Below are 6,534 nucleotides of genomic sequence, written 5' to 3'. Positions count from 1 at the left end.
CAATGGCTGAAAACTGAAATGCAGAGGGAATAGAGAGAGAGTTGAGGGTGCCTTCCCCATCAGGGAAACCAATGGGGACACCAAGATGAAGAATATAAGCCCCTCTTCCCTACCTCATTTCCATGTCCTGAACACAGAGGAACCCAACACTTTCCTATTTGATTTTGTTGTTATATGCTAAACCTATGACTATACAGATGATGAGAAAAAGTTAAAACTGTTTCCATCTACCCTCAAGGATGCAGCATTGCGCTGGTTCATGGGTTTACCTGGAGATAGCATCACAACTTGGGCTCATATGCAACAGGCTTTTAACAACAAATATCAGGACTACTTTAGGTCAAAGGATACTAAAGAAGAAATTTTCAGGATGACCATGAGCCAGGATGAATCATTAGAAGACTACGAAGAGAGATTCTAGCTCAGTTACAAAAGGGCCAGGTGCACACTTGACCCCGAGTCACTAAAGCTGGTCCTGCTCATAGGAGTAAGGGATGATATTTTGGAGACCTTACATCTATTAGTAGTAGGAGATATCTACCAATTACCCTATGAGGATATCAAGGCTGTCTTTAGAAACCTTCTAGGGCAGCTAGGAAAAAGGGTAGGAGTAGTCGACCTATGGCCAGTACATCATCTTCCAACTCATCCATTAAGGGTGAAATTGGAAATATGATGGAATATTTCAAAAATGAGATGCTGCAAACCCTTGCCTAGCAATTGGACACCTTGAACATCAAAAGGAAGCAAGAGGAAGCTAGAGAGCCTTGGCCATCTTTTGTCCTAGATGCATTAGGAGGCATCCTAGGAATGAATGTCCATTGGAATGTATTGAAATTTTCTCGGTCTGTGAAGAAAATACTCCACAGATAAGTGCCCTTCTTTACCCGAACTCAAAGTTGTATATCAAGGAGCTGAAGGGGTCACTGAGTGTTGGCATGTTGGGGCTTGACCCAGGTTCAGAGGTGATTTAGACAAAAAAATCTTGGTACTAATGGCCCTTTCGGCAATAGTCTATGGAGCACAGACTGAGGTCTCACCTGAAGTAGTATGGGAGGGTGCTAGAACCACGTTTCCACACCCTGGAGATGTATGATGGTTTCAAGTGGTTTGTGGTTCGACCTTGCACGTACGTCGCTACGCGCACTTACCCGTTCCTTGTAGCCTGAGGTGCTGCCTTCACGTAGCCCTAGTCGGGGGCCGAACAATGTTATTACCCAAGTCCTTAATAGTAATATGATATTATTTGATTAACTTAGCTTATTTATATGCTTTTAGTTATACTTAAAAATATTCACAATTCATACAAGTGCGCGTAGTAAAGAAACAATATATTCACAAATGATAGCAAACATATAATAAATCAGAGCAAATACACAGAATTGGTAACAAAACCTTTCTTTATTAATCTCTTCTCCGATTATAGACTTGACTCCACCCTCCACACTCAGCTGTAGGGGTCTGCGCACTCAGCTGCCGACTCTACTAGGCCTTTGCGCACTCAGTTGCAGAGCCTTTTCCTACTCTACGACCTAATCTATAGGTCCTTTCATGCCCATTCTCTATTATATTGGATCTCTCTTTACAACTTAGAGCCTCGCTCTATTTATACAATCCCATGGTCCACAAACCATGGGTAGGCTGAACTTACATTCAAGACTAGGGCAGATAACTCTATGATCCTAACATACATTTCGCACCCGCAATTCACAGAGCTTTACAACAATATCAACTCAAAACTAGGGCTTTAAGCCCCAAAACATGCCGTGGGGGGATTCCATGCCCAACAGGCCCCCAACATAAACATCGTGACTCGCCCTCGAGTCACTCTGTTAGCGCAACGATCTTAGCGTGGAGTCCCTCCAACTGTTCTTGAACGGTACTGATGTCCGCAGCGCATTGAGCTGCTGCTTCCTGAACCTGCTGCATTTGTTCTTCTGAGACCTCTATGTCTGGCGTGCTTCCCTGCATCTGCACGTGCATCCCCTATATGTGCACGAGCTTTCCTTCAATATTCGCCATGATCGTGAGCCTCGTCAATCCATGGCTGAACACGCACTTTGAGAACTACCTCCTTGTGTCGTGCAGTGTCCACCTGCTCCTTTAGTGCCTTAGCTTGTTGCATAGTGGGTTCCTCAGGGACACGCGTACGGGGGCCATTGCTTGTTTATCTTTCTTGGGCCTCGACGTTCATGGTGATTTGGGGATTTCTGCCACAACCCTGGCACCTTCTAGGACATCATCCACCATTGGGGTCTGCACGGCCTCACCGGCAGTTACCTCTTCGATTCCCAAACCGTCTTTGGTGGTGTCATCGTATCTAGGATGTATTCTGTCACTCGCAAACTTAGGGGCTCACTTATCGCTTAGCTCTCAATGCTCAGTGCTCTGCTCAAACGCTCAACTCTCAAAGGACCAAGTGTTATTTGCTGGCCAACCCTTTGTCTTTTATAACACCTTTTGAATTCGAATTCGACTGTTCCCCCCAATTTCGGGCCACTAATGCTTTCTTGGCGGCAGATTTTCCCAAATCTTTCCCATAAATCGCGTCTTAAATGCCTGTCACCCACTCAATTTGGCCTCAGATTGCACATCCCATTGTGAATAGTGACCACAATGGTCACTTCCTAGGCAACCCACATAGCAACACAACCCTACATGTGTGGTCACGAACCTTGTGACATTTTGCTTCTGAGTGCATCTCCCATATCACACAGCTCCCATGAAGAATAGTTTATAGTCCCGTGCTCCCTTTCAACTACCCGAAGCACTAAATTTGTTCTTCCTACGGCTAGATAGGTGGTCTCACCACCCGTGTGGGGCTCCATCTCATCCTCCAACATGGTTCGTAGAGAATCCCCACCTTCCATTGTTGTGATAAGCATCGCGCACTTTACCACTTGCAACGTACTACTACGTTTGGTGATATGTGGTCCAAGCCAAGGCAACAGACTAACCAGTTCACGACGATAGTCCTCCAACTTGTTAGTATGATCGTATGCACCTTGCCTTACCATCCTTGGTTTTTAGATGAGAAATATTTCCTTTATTTCATCTTCTAGCTTCTTAACCTCCACGTTCATCAAAGCGTTTTTCTCCCTTAGCCATACCTGGTATTTTTCAAGTTAACGATTTCTTCCTTGAGTCTTATGTGTTCTGTTTGTCGCCGCTGTGTGATTCCTTCGTTCCGGGCTTCACAGACCTTCATATCTATGGGTGCTACTATGCGCAGACTAGGCTTCACATGTTCCATAGAGATCATAGCCCCTGCTTCATACTTCAGCTTTAGAAGTGCTTGTGCGGCCAGGGTTTTTCACATGTTCCTATAAGCCCATAGAACCGTTGGTATGCACAAGTCCCAATCGGTGTGTCTTAGATGGTGGACCATGTTCAACACTTCGCACACCTTGTCAAAGGCTTCCCTGCATATAATCTTCGGTGCACTTGGTCATATCATCCTTCGTCATTCGCGTCCTCTTCGTGCCCGCTCCTGCTTGTTGTTCCTATTTTCTATTGTGAGGACGGTGTGCGTTCGTGTAGGTTGCATACCATATGCTTGTACCCATCTGGAGAGGTGGATGCGTAGGTTATTTTGTCCATCATATCTAGCTTTCATCCAAAGCTGAGGCTTTTCAAACTATATAAGCATCACCATTCTCCATTTGCGCATGTTCTCAAAACTGCTTTGATGCGCACCCCACCATCTTGCAGGCGTAGCTTGTATTTCCCATTTCAGAGCGTCAAAACGCTGCTGTTCTAGCACCTCTCTTTCAAATTTGTTCAGGAATTCATCCACCATTGTCAACCCATCATAAATAGGCAAATCCATTACCTCTTTTGTCACAAAGTGCAATGATCTTACCATCATGTTGTAATTGAGCGTGGTTACCTCGTGTAACCGATTCTGCCATCATTCTATTTCCTCATCTGAATTCGATGTGTAGGAGATTTCGCGCTCCCACGAAATCCTGCCATCCACTATAGGATTTACCCAATCCTGTTCTTGAGCGGTTATCTTGTAGATATAGTCTAGATCGTCGTCGTGCACTGGCTTCATGTAGCACGATCATTTCGCAGGGTCTAAAGGTACCACTACATGTAGTGACTTTTTCTCAAAAATCATCTTGCACTTATTGAGATTTATCAACCCATTCATATCAGTGGCCCAATCTATTCCTAGTAGTGTGGGATAGGGATTGTTGTCATCGATAATATCTATCACTTCGAAATCTGCAAGTACGCTCGCACCTTCAATGTCCACCGTCACCTTGCAATCTTCCCGTGGGTAGGATCTTTTGCTGGTTCGCCATTCACAATTGAATAGGGGATCACTGCAACATGGGCCTGTCCATGCGCCCCCATGTCTACTTTGAAAATACATTCACGTCTAATCCTAGATCGAGAATTACTTGATCCATTTCATACTCCCCGATTTGCGCAGTCAATCTCATTTCCCTTCCTGTTCGCGATGTGTGTTTTCCGAGCTTCCAGACTACGTTCAGTTCCCCTGATCCAGCACATCTATGATGAGTTCTTGCAATCCTTTCATTGCTTTACTGTCGCGTAAAATCTCAATGCATGTCTCTAGAAAGGTAGTGAGCATTGAAGGATCCATCTCCGGTTCTAGTTGATCCTTACTACCTGAAGTGGAGGCCTCTGTGAAGCTCTTCTTAGCTTCCATGAATGTCTCCTTCACGTGCTCCAAATCAAACTTAGGTTTCTTTGTGGGAGCCTTGCGAACTCATGCAATTTCTTCATGTTGCTTGCCCTTGTCCTCTCCTATTGTGATACCACTTCGAATCATGATGTTTACGTTTGGGTCCTCTTCGCACAGCTCAGACCTCATCATTTGTAGGTTCTAAGTTAGGGGAGACTAGAGTATTCCTTATCGCGAAACCTCGCTATCAGTGTGGTGCAGTCCTTAGTCTCATGATTAAACTGGGTAAAATATAAACATGATGCCCTCGTCGGATTTGTACAATCGTGGGCATAATGCCATGGCCCTCCGCAATTGTAACAAATCAGTTGTCCACGACCCCTTCCTGGCCCCATTCCACCGCGACCTCGTCCGCACCCCTGGAATCCAGTGTGCGCCATTCCTACATTTTAATCGAGGGCTCATGTTTCAGCCTTAACTCTGTAGGTAGAAGTTCGATCCATCACGAATTCATAACCTCTACAAGTGCGTTCGTGATGGCCTATTGATCTGCAAAAATTACAGAACAATTGTTGGGACGGCTGTGTATACTTCTGTAATAGGTGACAATTATACGTACTAAGTATGTTTTCCTGCTATCTGAAAAATCACATACCATAATGCAGTCACTGTGCTTGGTCCTGCTTATGCTTCTAGTCTTAATGGCATCAGCCCTCCTCCCACCAAGTAGTTCACGAAGACTAGACAATGGTCCTTGTCGTGTCCCTATCCCTTGCACTTTATGCACCATACCTCCTCGCACGACTTTGGGCGAGTTGTCCTGTCCTGTTTCAAACTATGCATTTCCAGACATAGATTTTTCAGTTGCACATGGATTTGTTGGACTCCCAGGCTAGGATCTTGTATCGGGGTTTTGTGCAGTCTCATTGCAATCTCCAAAGCTTCGGCCTAGGTGGATAACTTCTACTATGATAGTGCGGTCCTTCGATGCGACATTAGTGACACTACAAACTGTGTGTGGTGCTGTTCATCCGTCAAGGTCATTTTGGCTTCGCGAATCATACTCTTCAGTATCTGATCCAGCTCCTAGGGGGTCTCGCCTAGAAGCATCACGATTCCCTTAAACCCGATAATCAACTGTGTCTCTGATGTTGGCCTGCTAAATTCCCTGTTCAGCGCAGCCTGGATATCTGCGATCCTCGCGTTTGGATGGTCATTAGAATGCTTAATGTACCATGTCAGTGCATGATCCTGGAATGTGCTTATGAGCGTTTCCTTCTTTATATTGTCATTCGAGACTTCTTATGCTTCCCATATAGCATTTACTACGAACCAAAATTGGTCCAGATCTTCGTTCGCTACTCCTTTGAATACTAAAAATTTTATTGCACTCTCCATATTGAACTGTGGTGGTGGCGGAGGTGGTGTGGGCGGAGATGGGGATGAAGATGGTGAGATTGGTGGTGGTGTAGGTGGAGGTGGTATGCGTGGAATTCGCTACCTTATCATACTGATCACACTTCTTGGTGAAACTTTCATGAGCTCTTCCTCGCTTTCTCGCCGAGGTGAAATCAAGGGGCTATTCTCTATCTCTGTGTTACCTTCATTTCTATAGATCCTCCCACTCCACGTAGCCCCAAAAATCAATTTATTCACATAACCCACTTTTCACACAATAACATTTTAATCCAAGTGTTCAAAGATTTAATGTACTTACCTCGCAGTCCTTTGAGGAAGTGTCGTTCTACCTTGTTTTAGGTGACTTTCATGTCTACCGTGAATTCGGTGATAAACCCTCCTATAACTTGATCACGCCAATGATCCACAACGCACATGATCTTATCTTCTGATGCTTCTAGTCTGCACACCAATTCTAG

The sequence above is a fragment of the Pinus tabuliformis genome, chromosome 9 (genome assembly GCF_031772625.1).
Source record: "Pinus tabuliformis cultivar Carrire ecotype Pingquan chromosome 9, CPIR1, whole genome shotgun sequence".
Lineage (NCBI taxonomy): Eukaryota > Viridiplantae > Streptophyta > Pinopsida > Pinales > Pinaceae > Pinus > Pinus tabuliformis.
The sequence above is the reverse complement of the archived record's forward strand: the minus strand, read 5'-3'. Positions refer to the sequence as shown.